Raw genomic sequence first — 17,117 nt, 5'->3', positions numbered from 1 at the left:
CTGTAACATTTCTGCTCCTCCACCCATCTGCAGTACAAGAAAAGGATACCACCACCCATCCACTGAGGAGTGGCACAGATCCTATTACTTAAGAACTATTGTTGCTCAACTTAGGCTGTGCCATCAAAGGAAAATATTTCCCTACAGCTGGGGGTGGGGGGAGAGAAGGGGAATGCACAATATATTGTAGTTCCTATATGCTGACCTTAAAAAATTGTAAAGTTTTGTCTATGTTGATTTTCTTTGGTTTAAGGTTTTGTCTTTGGGGGTTTTGTGTTTGTGTGTTTTGCAGTATTTTTAGGGGTTGGTGTTTTGTTTTGGGGTTTTTTTTTAATTGTCCCAGTTTCCTCTTCCTCCTTGACAGTGTCTGGCTATACCCCACATTAAGCAATTAATTTTTGAGCAATGCGAAGAGATCTGTAGATCAAAGCAGTACCAGAGCCAAGGTTGCCAAAATATAAATCACGCTACGTGGGTTGGGTTTTTAACTTCAGATAAGCAGATACACTCTGCAGCCACCACCACACACATGGCTTGAAGCAATCCACAGAGTCCATGAGCAGGAGACTAAGTGCACTTGGCATCAGCATCAGTGGGAGCCTCCAGTCTCCACCCAGAGGGACGCAGCTCGTGCACAGCAGAAACACAGTGTGCCAAGCCAACACACAGCAAGTGGGGGTTACCAGAGAGACTTGCTTTAAAGCCAACTGCTGCTCTGCTGCAAAACCCTGGTACTAATGCCGCCTCTGCCCTCCAGCTAAGAAATGCTGAGAGCCTCACCCACAAAATGCACTGGGGGAGTGAGGGCAAGGGAAGAGATAAAGTAAAAAATTAATAAAACGGTTGGATCAATTTTTCAAACAAAACTGTCTTATGAGATGTTTCATTATGGAATAATGCTTTAGTGTCCTGACTGAACCCCTTTAATGTAAGTTTTCCATAGGAACACAAGCAAAGCTCTGGTTGTAGCAGCTCAAATGGCATCTTTAAAATGCAACACAGCCTACAACTTTTAAGTGTGAACAGAACCACAGCTTTTGCCTCCCAGCTGAACCACAAAACCAATATATTTTTGAACTCTTCATTAAAAACACATTTGTTTGCTCAGTTAAATGCCAAGATGAACTCTGAAATACCAAAAGATTCAACTAAAAATCTTTTCTTTCTCTAACCCTTACACTACAGTCATAATCTTCAGTCCCAGCTTTACTTATTTCACAACAATATAAAATATACAAAATAGCATGAAACATGTAGCTGACCCCAAAAATACCACTCCTCTGTTGGTTATTTCTGGGGGGAAATCCAGCCTTAACATATTGATTTGATGTGAATTAATTTAATGTTTCTGAATCAATGAGCAGGGGGCTCTTCACCAGCAGGTAAAAAAAACAGAAGAGTGCTCCCCAGCCTGGAAAGGTGCTAACTCCCCAGCCTCCCCATAAGCAACAAGTTCAGGAGCAGAGTAATGAACACACAGAAGATCCTCACCCTCCTCTCCAGACACACTGTACCAACAGACTCTGCATTTCTATCCCTGGGAGCATTTGAAAAAGCAACAGGGCAGCAACAGAAACTGGCACAGAGAAACAGAAAAGCAAAAAACCAAATAAAAATAATGTTGTAGGAACTAAAGGACAACATAGACACAGAAAATAAAACTTAGAAATGCACAGTAGCTTTTCATAAATACTGCCTGGAAACTAAGCGTCGCCAGGGGGAAAAAGCATCAGGAAGATTTATTTCTTAAAATACAACTTTTAACAACAGAAAGCCATTTGGAACAAAGACCTACTTTTGCAGTTATCGCTACTGTTATACAATCATTCCTTCTGTAATTTACCATAGTACCTACCAACAGCCAAGCCTCAAAAAACAAGAATTGTGATGGTTGAAAACACTGTGTCATGCTTCTCTCTCTCCTTAACCATCCTACATGCTGCACTGCCATTTAAAATGAAAAAAGTAGAGAGACAGATGCAGAAAATAAGGATTTGCCAGGGTCCAGGAAAAGAGCACCAAGATAGGACCAAAAGCACAGACTGTGCATTACAGAGGCTCCACAGCCTCTCCAGGTGAGCCCCTTCTACTCTGCACAGCCCTTACTGCCAGAAAGCTTGCCCTGGTGCTTAAACCACACATCTCTGCTGACGTGGCTCAAGTGGTCTCTCCTAGGTCCAGTATTAATTAATATTTGCCTTTTAATGATGTGGGTGGACCTGGCCCTTTACCAGGTCTCTCTCTGCACTGGACCCTGAAAAGGTCATCCCTTTCTTCTTCACACGGTTAACTTCATGTCTGAACACTATGCTTAACTCTTCAGTTTGTATGTTCTAGTCTTTTCTCCAGACTAAATAAAACCCATTTTTTTTCACCCTCTGCTCACAGGCTGCATTTTCTACTTTTCTGATCCTTCTAGTGGCTGCTCTCCATTATCCTTTTAGGGCTGGTGCACAAAACCACTACAAGGTTGTGTTGCCCAAATCTGGGCAAAGCCTTCCAGCTGAACCCTTCCCTACATGGAAAATACTCTTTTCTTGTTACAGAAAAACATCCTTTACTGTCATGTGAGTCACAGGTAATAATTCTATATACAAACTCCAGTGTGTTTGCTTTTGCAACAGCATGACTCCACTGCCTCACGTCCTGGCTGTGAGCAGTTATTGCTGCTGGGTCCACTGCTCCCAGCCTGCAGGTGTGCAGCAAAACCCCCTGCCCCAGAGCTGCTCCTCAGCCCCAGAGCTGCTCCTCAGCCCCCTGCGCAGCCTCATCCATCCCCTCCTTTCAGACTTCTTCAATCTGTCAAAATAACTTTAAGTTCAAAGCATCTTCTCAAACAGACACACAGCTCCACCCAGCTTTATCTGGTATTTGACGAGCACAGTCCTCATTCCTTCACCCACATTATTAAAAGGCAAATATTAATTAACACTGGACCTAGAAGAGACCACTTAAATCACACCAAATTCACCTGTCTTGTTTGAAACTAACTACTAACTATCCTCCAGTTTTCTAAGCAGCTGCAAACATTCTCGTGACCATTTCACCTAGTCCATGTTTCCTCAGCTTGCTTCTGATAACGTGTTGTCTGATAACTTGCATCATACACTGTGCAATCCCCACCTCACAAATGACTTTCAAGACTGAATTAGAAAACTGGTCTTGTGACACTTTGCATCTCCTTCACAATAAGTAATGCCATAGGTATAACAACTGATTACGTGGGAGAAGTCTTAGAAAATCATTTTATTATTTCCAGTTTTTTAGAGATTGTTTCAGATATCTAACAATTGTAGCCAGTTCCCCAAGGACTCCCAGTAACCTGACACAGATTTCTTATGTAAGGCAGATAAAGACTTCAATATTACCAAGACAGCACGGTAAATAAAGCCAGTAGTTTTTGAGATTATAAATAAATTACAGTATGAAGCAGGAAGGTAATGGCACTCTTCCCCTTACAGTTCTGGAAAAATCATAATAGGAACAAGTATCGAAATACCAGAAGAGTATCCATTGTATTTAACTGAAGAGATACTTCAGGCAATACTTAGCCTATGGGGACTAGAAGTAGAAAAGAAAAAGTTACTAAGCTTTAAGAAAATTCTTCTAAAATCCTTATTAAGTATTTGTGAACAGGGATGGATTTTTGCTTGTAATAAACTGATCTGGTGCTTCTTCTTCACAAGGTTCCAACAGTGCTAACTACAGTGAGTATTCAGCAGCTTCTTGACTTTTATTCTCTCTTCCACATTGGCTTAAGCCAAAAAGGTAATTCAGTATAAATTCACAATCTCATTGTAAAAGTCAAAAAATAGTCCATCTCACCTTAAGGTAGGTCACAGACACAGAAAACTTCTAGCAAAGGCTGCAACTCTCTAGCGCCTTCACTTTCTTTCACCGTCCCAAAAATATTTCATTACACCTTTATGTAGCAACAAGCCTATTCTTAATAATAGTCAGTGACTTAGTAATTCCCAGCAACCAATTAAGATTTGCTGGGAAAATAATTTCCCACAGTGGCTTATCCCATTTTCAGACAAACAATGCAGGAGGATGTCTAGAAGGATAGGTTTCATAAGGCAACTATTAACAAGTAACATCAAGCCATTTTATGAAACGCTCTGAAGTCCTGGGTCCCTAGGCACTTGCATGGTGACCCAACACAGCAGTTATTTAGCGTGTGTGTAGTGCCAGCCATTCTGCAAAACACTCAAAACTTCTTATTTGTTGCTTGCAATTACTTGTTACACAATATGATTAACATACACATGCAAAAAAGCGAGTCGGGGCCTGAAACAGCTGCCCTTACAGAGACTAACATGCACGCAGGATTCAACTTCAACACCTAACCTAAGGTGCACACAAAGTTGTTTATATGCTTCATATACCAGTAGCATATTAACATTAGTGAAACAAAGGCATGAGTCTGTAAGAGATCAGATGCATTGGGATAAATACAAGGGGAAAAAAAAAAGTTTAGGCTTGGCATTAAGGAAACGGTCCTGACAGTCAGAACTGCTGGTCCATGTCCCCAGGGGAAGGATCGGAGGCTGCAGCTCTTAACGTTTAAACAAAGATTGGACAAGAGTCCTGGTAGCTGCGCTGCCAAGACAGCATGCTCCAGCTCAGCGTTTCTCAAATCAGCCTGAGGGCAAGGCAACAACAAATGGGACCCAAGTATAAAGAGGACTGCACAAAGTGGTGTGTTTGGCCTGCCTGCACTGAGGACCGTATCTAGCCACACAGACACACTGCTGGAAGCATCAGATACGCCACAGCACATGCACATATTGCTGTGTGCTGGTAAGAGCAAAGCAATCCCATTATTCCTATTCCACCCTTAACTTCTCTCCTCCCTACATCTGAGACCGAGGGATATATATATATATGCGCCAAGGGATGCTACAGTGTACAGCTGCATGCAAGGACAGTTACCGCACACCAGCTCAGGTATGTACATGCTCCTCTCTTTCAGGACTAAATGTTAAGGAGATGCATTACTTCAGCCTGGTGCAGAATGCATCTCTCTCCAAAGAGCAGGCATTCCCTGCAGCAGGTCACACTGCAATATAGAGAAGCGTATCAGAAAGAGACCACAAATGCACATGGCAGAAGGCTGCAGTAGAAGACCTAAATTGGGATAAAAGTACCAGGAATGTGCAGAATTCTTCCTGAATCCACAGAGCCTGGAATGGGGTACAGGCAGAAGTAACATTTTGGTGCTACCTACTATCAGGAGCTGGAGAACAGGGCTGTGAGCCACAGACCAGCAAAACCAGGCCATTTATGAGGATATGGAGCCACAAAAATGCCTCTTGATCTTGAGTAATGGGAACACTGCATGTCTTGCCATTAGCCACTGCCACATGTCAGCCAGTTGGATTTTAAATGACAACCCACCTCATTCAACTTACACATCTATGCTAAACAGATGTGCTTGCATGTATTTCCTAAAGCTGAGTGATGGCAGAACTATTTCATGCTATGTTCTGAAGGGAGGTTCAAGTGAATATTTCAGAAGCAATAACCTAGATGACCTAGAAGCATCTTTTCCCATAGCTAATTTCCATTATTTAATGCAACTATATTTGTGCACGGTTATGGGTAGCTTTAGTGGAGATCTTAAAATAAAATTATTCACTAAGTGTGAGAACTTTTAAAGTATGGTAACAGATGTTATGTTTCTGCTGGCAAGAGCCATGCCATTCTCATATGCTCTGCAGCAAGTCCCATGACCCCACCACACACACAAGAGAGTCACAAATGCTATAAGCAGCATCACTGTTTCTTGCTGGATGCTCCACACCCCGACAATATAAAAGATTAAGGGCCAGATTTAGACTTCAGACTGAAGTAATACCAAACTGTGCACTTCAATGCCTTCAAGTTAGATCTCTAACAAGAAGAAACAACAAACCCCGTAAGGCTTTAAGTCCCCATGTTGCAAACAAAAAGGTCTTTACAGTAGGACTCACAGAGCCCAGCACGTTCAGGCCACTCTACACACCAAAGAGGGCATGTCACCAGAAATCTCTCCACTCGCAGATTCAGCTGCTGATTTGCAGCCCTGTAAACGGATACCTTTAGGAATCTGATCACTGCTTGGCCCCTTCTTCCTCCTCCTCCTCACCTCACATGCACTCTTCAGGCATCCAATTCAGCATCATATAAGGCCTTAGCAGCTGTCACACCTGCAAAGGCTACCCCTTGTTCTGTGCCTCACCTTCCCTGCTCTCCTCTCCATCCACCAAGATTCAGGCCCAATACCTCCTTCACCCCAACCCCAGCTACCAGACGCTGGCTCCTTTCCCTTGCAGGACTCTGGCTGCTGCCAGAGCACATGCTGGAGCACACGAGCACCCATGGTCATCCCCACTGAACTGCTGGAAGACCAGGCTGTGCAAGCTCTTCTGTTAGTTTAAAGAAAAGATGAAGAATAATTTAGGTCTGAATTACAGGAGGAAAGCTATCTCACAGTTGGATGACAGTAGTCAAGAAAAGGCCATGTCTCCTCTTCTGGATACATTAAGTAATAATGCTCTCCAGTGTACAACACAGGGTTCATACAGGACACGGAACACACGCTTTCGAGTTTCTTCATCTGCTCTGGCTACAAGGAATTTGAGCACTTAAAAGTAGCATGGACATACTGCGTATTCCTGGCCTTGAAGGTGGTCTCAGTGGCCGCAGAAAAATCACCTTCACAAACAGCTCATCTCATATCAAAATATTTAGTCAGTATTTAACTGAATGACAGTCAATTCCCAGAGAAAAAAAAAGAAGGGCAAGTGAAAAGTAACAGACTGTTAACTTCACTTGCTCATCACAGTGATTTAAAGTACTTCTGACATACTTCATCGAACTCCGGACGCTAGTATTTGTGAGATTTCATAAGGAAAGACCCTCTGTTCTCTCTTTGTCAGACATCTGATCATCACACCAGCACTCAAACTGTCACCTCCCCCTGCAAAGAAACTCCATAAATAAATAAAGCACCCAAGCTTTGCTCTTAGACCACAAAACACAAGACTTGGAGCACAATCAAATGACAATTAATGAAGCAGCAGACATGAAAACACAGTAAATAGGACTTCATCAACTTCATCCTTTGTGGCAGCAAATTCCACAGCAGCATCCAAAAATTACTTCTTCCTTGAATGTGATCTTAAATGGTCAGAAAGGGTTGGGTTTTTTTTTACTGCTATGAAAGAGAAACCTGTATAAACGAAGTAATCCTTTTCCAAAGCCACTCCTGCTCAGTCAGACAAAACACATGACAAGCTCTGAGAAACAAGCAGGGAAATTTTGGCCTCTGTGGAGTCAATAGTAATTAAAGTCAGTGCCAAAACAAAGCCAGAAATTCACAAAGCACTGATCTGATTAATTTGTGTGCGAGCACAACTCATACGCAACAAAACTGAATTTATTTCTTCTCAAAATTTCCTGATGCAAATATGTTGGGGAAGGGTGGGGGATTGCAAGATCAAGTTGTAACACAAGAGAACTATTCCTTTAAAGCACTCACTGCCAGAACAGCTTACTGTCAAAAGGAAAAATGTGACCTTTAATAAAATTGTCTATAAATATACAGACCTTTATGATTTCTTGTAATTTATTAAAGTACAAGTTCCACTATATAAAACTGTTGCATTTACAGAGGCAAAGCCTTTGACATTGTTTAGCAAGGGGTTAAACTAGACCTACAGAGACTGACACTCGCATAGGTATGGAGGAGCTTCCACCAGTTCCGAGGAGGAAAGCAGGTGACACTGCCCCTCACTATATGCTGGTATTTCTGTGCTTCAGGCACACAAACAGCACCAAGGTCCCCTGTGCTACATTTGCCAAACCCCATCAATGACCCAAAGTGGGGTGGGGGTGGGGTGGGAAGAAACTGAAAAAAACACCCCAACTTGTTTTAATAGGTTTGGTCCCTCAGAGTTTTACCTCACTTCTGCTTACCTGAAGCACAAAACCTTTCTTAATGGTCTCAGTCCTGGAAAGCTCAACAGAGAAAGTAAACACAGGAGCTGAGCTGCTTCTCCTTTGCAAATTGCCATCATGCAGTTAAATCCACAATTCTGACTGATTAAATCTCTAGGAGCCTGTTAAGAGCCCATGAACAGGGAGAGGTGCTACAGAGTAGCCTAATGTGGCACTAAAACCTCTAGAAGATAGACCTAAAGATGTGTTATTATGGCCAAAGAAGTCTGGTACAGGAGCAAAGCAGGCTCAGCTTCTATAGTCCTCATACAAGGGCTGACACTAACATCACTGCTTCAGAATTAAGCATATATGGCCACTCTGATCATTATAATGTAGCTACACTAGTGCAACACCTTCGAAGTGTTAGAAAAGCCGGCTTCGTTGACAGAATGAGCTTAATACAGATCCCCTAAAATTACTACAAGGAGGAAAGAAAAAAAAAGCATTTTTGATAAAAAAAAATATCATAGGGTAGGAAACCATTAGAAAACTATTTGGGAACAAGTGCAACCTGGTTACTTTTAAGTGTTTTGAAAGATACTCCACTAAACCAATACTTTGCCACTGCCTTGTTTTTTCAGCAGTTCCTCTTGGTACATAAAAGTAAGTTTATTCTTGAAACATACTCAATCTGTACAAAACACATAAAAGCAATTGTATTTACTTTAAGTCAAACACAGATTCAACTTCATTAACCAAGCACAACTTACATAGGTACAGGCATTAAGAGCACAGAAGCTTTTGTTAAATACAAGCAAAATACTCATCACACCAATACAAGTGTTCACTGGAAAAAAAAGCGCATTATATCACAAATGCTTTCTTTTCTATGAATATTGGAAAACACAACTTGATTTTTCAGTGGATGGTGCTTTTATATAAACATATGTAAACCCACACAAATGTAGCAGCCACAAAAAAAAGTAGCACCTCACATAAAGACGAGGCTTTTCCCTCACCAGTGTTTTTATTAGACCTAGCAAACCTACACAAATCTTCTAAAAAAAAGAAACCCAAAAGGTCTGCCAAAATATTTTTAGGCCAATTACAAATAATTTGGAAGTCCGCAATGTCTGAAGTCTGGTAGAGAAGGCAAATTTAATTTTGACCGAGATGATTTATAGGGTCCTAAGAAGACTGTAAGACACTCACTAGAAATGCTGTTTTCTCCAATAACAAGGAAAAAGTTGGGAAGTCAAGGCAAAAAGAAGAGGGGACAGCCAATGGGAGACAACAAAGGCATCAAACACATGGCTGGGAGAGATAAGTAGGAACTATAAATCACATTCAAGTTGTCATGGGCACTTGAGGCTTTTTTTTTTTTGTTCCCCTTTTGATTTAATTTAGACTTTTAGACTTTTTTTCCAATTCTTAACCCATTCATACCTCAAAAGTGAACTGGCTGAAATGCAAAAGTCAAACATGCAGCAGCAAACACACAGAAAACAAATTTATTTCAATGATCTTAAAAAGAGAATGAAATGGCACCTGCAAAAGCTATTAGACTTCAGCAACCTAAATTAATGCATATCCCTGTTTGCTCTTACATATAGAGACTTCTGAAAATCCAGAACAAGTACACAGAAGATGCCAAACACGGGATCTAAGACAGCACTTAAGCCAGATCAATCCACATAATGGGAGTCACGGGGCTCTGACTGATACTAAGGTGACTGTCAGGAGCACAAGCTTCCTAATAACTTACATCCCACCTTCTGAAGTTTTGTGACATATATAGAGGAAGAAGAATGAAAACACCACATGTCAGACCTAGCAAAGAACCATATATTCAGTTTTAAGCAATAGAGGAAAGACAGAATACACTAAGTACTGGAACAAAGTAATTTTTAACCTGCTCCTCTTTTCCCTTAGCTCAGGCCAGAGTCTTTGTATTTGACAACAGTTCCACCACAGCTATTTCACCTCTGTATAGGCATATAGATTCAACCAGAGCAAGTCAAATCTCTGTCAAAATTGCAGTAGCATACATGGATGTAACTTGCTAGATTAGGCAAAATCACATTCAATTGCCACAGTAAGTAAACTCTTTGTACACCAGTTGTATAAAAATTATTTTGATAAACTTCAACATGCCTAAATATCTGAAAAATACCTGAATAAAGAAAAACTTTTAAAATGTTCACAAAATGGCACTGGGAAACTACAGTATGAGATCTTAAAAAAATGCAAAACCAACGGAAACAAAACCAAACCACCTAAATTGATGGGTACCAGTTGCAAAGAGCACACAAAACCACCTTTCTTTATTTTCAGGTTTTTCCACCTTTTTCTTTTCTTTTTTGGCCCAAAATAGTGAAGAAGCACTAACCAAAGAAAGCATGGAAAATTAATCTCTCTGTAACATGGACAAAATATTTTGCAAAAAATAATTTCCGCAGAAGAATCAATACCATTAAGCAGGAGTGAACTTTACCTGCTATGTATGCCAACAGCCATCACAATATTGTTGCTCGTAAACAAGCACCTTGTATTAAGATCAACCTTTTAGTTCCTCCCTCAGTCTTACACATTCTGTTGCAGAGCTGCAAGTTCAAATTTGTCAGGCAAAATGCTTCACTTACTTCTTAAGATTGCTCATTTCATGCTACGCTGGAAATGATTATGTTGTTAACATAAGGAAGACTGCAACTTCATTATCAGGTTTAAGTATCTGCCTTTCAGTTGCTTAAATGACAGCCAATTTGATTTTTATAAAAGAACACAACTGCTCTCAAATTAGGCTGAAGTTGAAGAGTTGATAGAACTCCCCCAAACAAGGTTAATGCTACCGAAGTGTATCGAAGTGTAGCAACACTAACAACCAGTAACTTTTCCCTTGTCAGACCATTGGTCAGCAGTTCTTGAAAAAGCACAAAAACCTATTTTCTGTGCTTGAAATGAGCATTTCTCCTCCTTCCTATCAAACAACATTTAACAAGGTTTACATTGCACTGCAGAGTAATCACCTGTCATGACTATTTCAGTCAGTTACCTGCTGGGAAAAGAGCCTATTTGCATGAAAGCAGGAGCAGGCGTACAAGTTTGTTACTCTTCTTCCCTTGCAAGTACTAATAAAAGTGGGAGGTATTATACTCCTACCTCTTCTTCTGCTGAGGCTCCTCGTCACCAGGTAATTGCTGAGCCTACCATTTTCTTGTGCTTCTCCATAACTTGCTCACATACTGAGTACTTTAGCTCCACAAGGGTTTTGTTTGTTTGGGGTTTTTTTCCCCTCTTTAAACCCAAAACCTGGGTAGGACACAGCACTATTTCAAACGGTGAAAAAGTCCTCTCTCTACAGCCACTTTGCTATCAAAGCCTGCAAATTAACACTGGAAAAATATTAAAGAAATACAAGCATTTAACAGCAGAACTATAAAGATAATTAAAAACTGAAAGTAATCCCATAAGGGAAATATTTTTCCTCCTCTGACAGAATACACATTTCCCCTATACATCTTGAAGGATATAAAAATGTAAGATTTTTTTATGCAGCATCAGAAAGAAAATACTGCCATTTTAGTCTGCTATACTTACTATGTAGCGAAGTTTTAAGTATTTGTGCATTAAAAATAATAATGTTCTCAGTATCTTCATGCTCTTTAAAGCAAGCATTATTTAAAACTTGTCTGGTTTGTTAAACCAATACTCACAATTTTGAAGTAGCATGAATAAAATCTCCAAGTTTAGCTATGATTTTCAAGTGCTCGTGAACATTCACATTTCTGCCTAAACATAGCAGTGTAAACTAATAACCAAAATATCTTTAGCAAAAAACTTCTAGCATTTGTAGCAGATATGTCATTTATTTGCACATTTAAAGAATTTCAGTAATCCAGTATTACACGATAAACTATATATCACAATGAAAAGCTATTTAGCACACAGGCATGTCCTATGGAGGCATTTTTCTCCCGCTACCTGGTCACCTACCCAAAAGCATATTCCAAGACAAGAACCTGGGAATTTAAAACACTGCTTAGAAAACACTTCATAACACAGTTGCACAGAATTAACTACTTGCAATAAATGCTCCTGGTCAGTTTTCATTTGCACAGCCGGATAAGCAGGGTACCACCTCTCCCTTTGGAGGATCCCAGGCATCCCAGCATCTACTCACCCACTCCACAGCCCTAATCCTTGGAAGCTGTTGGACTTGCTGTGCATCAAACCACTTGTGCAGGCGTGAAATTGCTCTCTAGGACACGAACAAGAGCCTGAGACTTTCACCAGCAAAGGCTACCACATAGTCAAGAGCTTTTAGCAGGTATGACAGACCCCTAGAAAACGTTCAAGTAAGAATTTTTCAGAGCAAGCTGGGGAAAAGGGAAAAAGAAAAAGGGGCAGAGAGGAAGCCCTGGACAGTAGATTAGTGAAATAATACATAATTCCCTCAAGACCAGGTGACAAGCAGATTCATTTTAGCAACCAGCAAGGCAAGTGTATAAACCTGTTTTTTAACATCTCCCCACAGCCCTAATTAAAACACAAGGAGGCATTAACGACACGATACGTTATGTTCAGCATTCAGTTCAATAAGCAAGAAACACAGCTCCGTAATCTAATGCTGTAACAGGTGTACTTTAATGAAGGAAAGCACTCCAAAGTTTTCAAAGTTTAACAAGCTAAGGCAAGCATCCCAGTATTTAATCCAGGAGAAAGTTACAACAAATAGCATCAGCAGTCACGAGTTTATACTCCCACCTTCTCCTGCTCCTCTGAACAGAGCGACTTAACAAGTGCCAGCGGAGCCTCCACAGCCATGCTTGCAGCTCAGGGTCCCATCCATTTCTTTAAAGCCAAGTAAAGCTTGTATTATAGCTCTACAAATGCAGGAGCTTTCATTAGGCCCAAGATCACACGTCTCAGACTGCTCTAATCCCCAAATTCTTGGTCTCCTACACACTGAAATAAGATCTTAAATGCTGGAAAAGTTCAAATGCCACCTAGGGAAGTGACTTGGAAGTAAATAAATATGAAGGAGCCAACAGCCCAGGGAAACATGGAGGTGGTTGGATATTGCACAGACACCTCTCCACAGAAGTCAATAGCTGGGCTCGCACGTCACACTTAGAAAACTTCTTTGCCAGATACCATCTTACAGGTGAAGTAAGTCAAAGTATCACTACAAATAGTACCTATAGATACACTTTTTAGGAGTTCTGAACATCAGATGTGCAGCTGTAGAAGATTGTACAAAGAAAACTAATTTTAAAGTGACAGTGTAATTGATTGTTTAACATGGATAAATATAAATCACCTCTCCTGCTCTTTTTATTTTAAATAGCAGCATTAAGTTAAAATCAGCTGTGTGCTAAAATACAAAATTTCATATCATTATCCCACTTTTCAGAGGTGCCATGAAGTCCTACAGATCTCCCACTCCTACCTGACCCAGCCTCTGCCAGCAAAAAACCTTCTAAGGCCCTGACATAACATTTTATTCATCAGCACTTCAAGATGCAAATAGCATCTGTTGGCTTCCATTACATAAATATCCCCAATAAGAGCTATTAACAACTTGTAAGTTTCCATTTTAAGTAAAGTATGTCAAAATTGCATTTATGTCTCCAATTACATGAAGCCTCAAGTGTTACAAGCACTTCAAATCTTCAGAAAAGAGAAATGCCACATAACTTCAGTGGAAGGGTTCCCCTCTCCAGAAATTCCAAAGCCTCTGAGTCCCCTCAGCTGTAGCTCCTGCAAAAACTGTGGTAGTGGGGAGAGATTAAGCTGGCACGATCAAATGGCAAACTTTCCCTAAGTCCATTTCTGTCTGTAATGCCAGAAGTAATGCCAACCAAAAAGCAACACCACCACTGACCTAGACAAAACAGCAAGTTTTTGGTTATAAAATGCATCTAGACAGTAATACCCATGCTTAACAAAATACGAAGTTATAAATTTCAGTTGAATACAATGTTCTTTGTTATTAAATTGTCCTGTATTTTCTGAAGAGTGGGCATGTGCTACACTGTCAAACCCATTCAGTCAAGAGCCTACAAAACCACACGCCAACGTCTAAGGGAGACTTCTAGGAACTAAAGGAGAAAGACATATCACAGAAAGAGCAGTTTATATAACATTTTCATCCATGGATCATAGAAGACTCACTACAAAAACATGTACACATTCCTACTCTGGATATATCACAGGTCTCGCAGAACTAACCAAAAATGTACAGACACCACAGCATACTCCTTACCCTCTATGGCACAATAGTCAGAAACTGATTTCGAAAATTGAAATAAGCTACCTAAAGAGATCATAGGGAAAGATCATAAGGTTATCAACTTCAAACTCAAGGCAGATTATACAGGGTTTAACTTTACTTCTCACCCGCAGGTCTAACACATCCAGCTGTTTTCACCACAGCCTTGGACACCTGCTGTCACACCAGCCAAGAGTTCAGGTCAAGACACCTCACAGGCCAGCTGCAGCAAGCTCTTCAGGATAAACACTCTACAGCACTCAGCACGTGGTAGCTACTACAGTGACCATATGCATGTGTGCCTGCCTATGTGTACATATATAAAACTGTACAGGTAAAATTAATACTCAATTGTAGCCAAACAGTCTTTGTAAACTCTCCTCCATAAGCAAACCAGCCAGCTCTATGAAAACTACCTGTATTTTAAAAACAAAACCAAAAAGCCTACAACAATCTCAGGTATCCCAATAAATCCCTGATGCAAATTTCCTTATTCTTCTCCCATGGGGAAGAAGTCCACAAAACCACAGAGGAGGAAAAAGCTGAGTTTATTCTAACACTACACTGAGATCCTCTAGCCCAGGCTTTTACATTCACAGCGTATTTTCATGATTTTAACGAGATCCCAAATGAACATGCATCGTTGCCAATAAATGCCACTGCTTACGTTCCTGCATCAGCTCTCTAGCAAACCTTTGTAGGTACCTGGTACACGTACATAACACAAATAAAATAAACAACAAAACCCCCACAGTTGTGCTGACTGACCCAGCTCAGGGGAATTTTTCCTGCTGACAGAGGGAGGGAGGCTAGTTCTGTAAAAGGAACCTAGAAAGAGGAAACAGCACGTGAAGGACAGGTAATAGAGACAGCTCTTGTTATTTTGATGACTTTTACTGCATCTAAAGACCAGCTTTTGCAGCAGAGAGCTTTCTCCTGCTCCAGTTTGGCACCAAAAAAAGGGCATGTCATGTCTAGTCTGGAAAGAGGTCAGAAGTTCTGTTTAAAAAAACACCAACAAAACTTCAGATCCTGAAAGCACTAACTTGCTTTTAATTTGAAAAGGCACTTTCTTCACTAAAGTGACTTCAAATTACATTTTGTCCCTTCAGTAATGCAGGTGAAAGATTTTCTGACATCCTGCTAAGAACTCTGGTGGCAGGCTTGAAAGTTACGCTAACGTGCCTTCAACCAGGTTGCCCTTTCCTCTCTGAACCCACCAGTCTCTTGCATTTTCAGGTTAGCTCTAACCACTGCTAAGACATGGTCTCACTTTGCAGAGATTAGCAGGTGTGCTCGAGATGCTCTATACAACAGCCCACAAGCACCAACATGACGTAAAAAGCTGGCTGCAGACAAAACATTTTGCATGCACCAAGACAACATAGTTCTCTTAAATCATTCAGTTGTACTGCAAAGGCTCTTTCACGTTATCAGAGAGGCAAAATAGCTTTCAAGTTTCTAGTGTATTAATCACAACTGGATGCAGACTCCTGCATCCCCCTCTCCTGAACATGGAAAAAAAATCGGCTTTAAAGTACAGCGCTAATTTAGTGATGTTTTAATTAAAGTATGTAGCCACTCGTTATAACAATTTGTGAACAATAGCTGAACTCTTCAACTATAAATGCTCTTTGTAAAAGAGTTGTATTTACAAACCAGGAGAAAAAGCAGAATTTATTCTTCTCATCAGGATGTATTTTAAGGTGTCCCATACCCAATCCTCCTGCGAATCGCCACAGAATTATTTGCAACTGCTACTTTTGCTACATCCCTGGCCGTTAATCGCAGCAGTCGCCGGCCGGCCGGCCGGCCGTGAAACGAAGCCATGCCATTGCAGAAGGATGAGCGGCATTCCAGCAAACCCCGTGCGAGGGAGGAAGGTTTGATTTGGAGAACCGAAGTCGGGAGCTTCCCACCCCTGCCGGCACCGGGGACTCCGGGGCACCATCCGCGCCCGCTGCCCAGCGTAAAACTTACCGTGGCGCCGCGGCGGCCCGGCTGCGCTAGCGCTTCATTGTCAAACTCAGTTCTAGCAAGTTCCTCGACATACTGGCGGAGCGGTGCTCGGCGGCGGACGAGCGCCCGGCTGGCTGCCTGTCTGCCCGCCCGCCGCCCGGCCGCCACGCCCAGCCGCGCTCCGCAGGGCCCCGCCGGCTCGGGCACCGGTGGGTCGCCGCCTCTCCGGGCTGCGGCGAACAAAAGGGCGCAGCGCCGGGGGCCGCCGCCGCCGCCCAGCCCCTGCCGCCCCCCGCGGGCACAGCCCGGCCAGCGCGGGGGTGGAGCGGCGGAACCGCCGCAACTTTTCCCTCCGGACGCGGCCGGAGCCGCAGCGCCCACGCCGGACGAGCGGCCCGCCGCGGCGCCCGGGGGACGCTGCCCGCCCGGCACAGCACGGCTCGGCCGCCACCCCCGACCCGGCTCCGCGACCCCCTCCCCGGCGCCCCACGTACCCGCAGGACCCGCCGCCTCCCCCCGCTCGCCGCCGCTTCCTCCGCCCTCCTGCCCGGCCTTGGCGCCAAACACCGCCGCCGCCTCCCGCCCGCCGCAGGCCCGGCGCCTCCCCCGCGCACAGGCCCGAAGCGGCGGCCCCGGCGGCCCGGCGCCCGCCCCCCGCCCCGCCTCCATGCGGGCAGCCCGGGCCGCGCTCACCTCCCGCCGCCGGCGCCGCACGGCACGGCGCGCCGCCGCCTCCTCCCCTGCTCGCCGGCGTGGGCGGCTGCGGCCGTCAGGGCTGGCGCTGGTGCTCCCGCCGCGGCGGCGGCTGCTGGTGCTGCTGCTGCTCCTGCTGCGGCTGCTGCTGCCGTCCCGCGCCGGCGCGCATCGCCTCCGCCCGCCCGGGCCCGTGGCCGGCGGCGGCTCCCGCCCTGCGTGCCGGCTGCTCGGCGCGCCCGCAGCCAGGCCCCGGCCCCGCGCCCGC

At 43.2% G+C, this 17,117-nt stretch overlaps 1 protein-coding gene across 5 annotated transcripts in view; it reads right to left on the bottom strand.

Moving 5' to 3' along the window:
* JADE3 (jade family PHD finger 3) overlaps positions 1-17,117 on the bottom strand; it is a 68,479-nt gene extending 51,362 nt beyond the window's left edge. For 2 of the 5 annotated variants that reach the window (XM_056328046.1, XM_056328050.1), the window contains exon 1: positions 16,850-17,117. The gene's annotated coding sequence lies outside the window, so the exon portion shown is untranslated. Of the gene's footprint in view, positions 1-16,177; positions 16,284-16,650; positions 16,764-16,849 lie in introns of those variants that run through there. The other 3 variants (XM_056328051.1, XM_056328048.1, XM_056328047.1) reach the window with 3 other exon arrangements.

The sequence above is a fragment of the Falco biarmicus genome, chromosome 2 (genome assembly GCF_023638135.1).
Source record: "Falco biarmicus isolate bFalBia1 chromosome 2, bFalBia1.pri, whole genome shotgun sequence".
Taxonomy (NCBI): Eukaryota; Metazoa; Chordata; class Aves; order Falconiformes; family Falconidae; genus Falco; species Falco biarmicus.
Note: the sequence above shows the minus strand (reverse complement) of the source record. Positions and strands in the feature narration are given on the sequence as shown.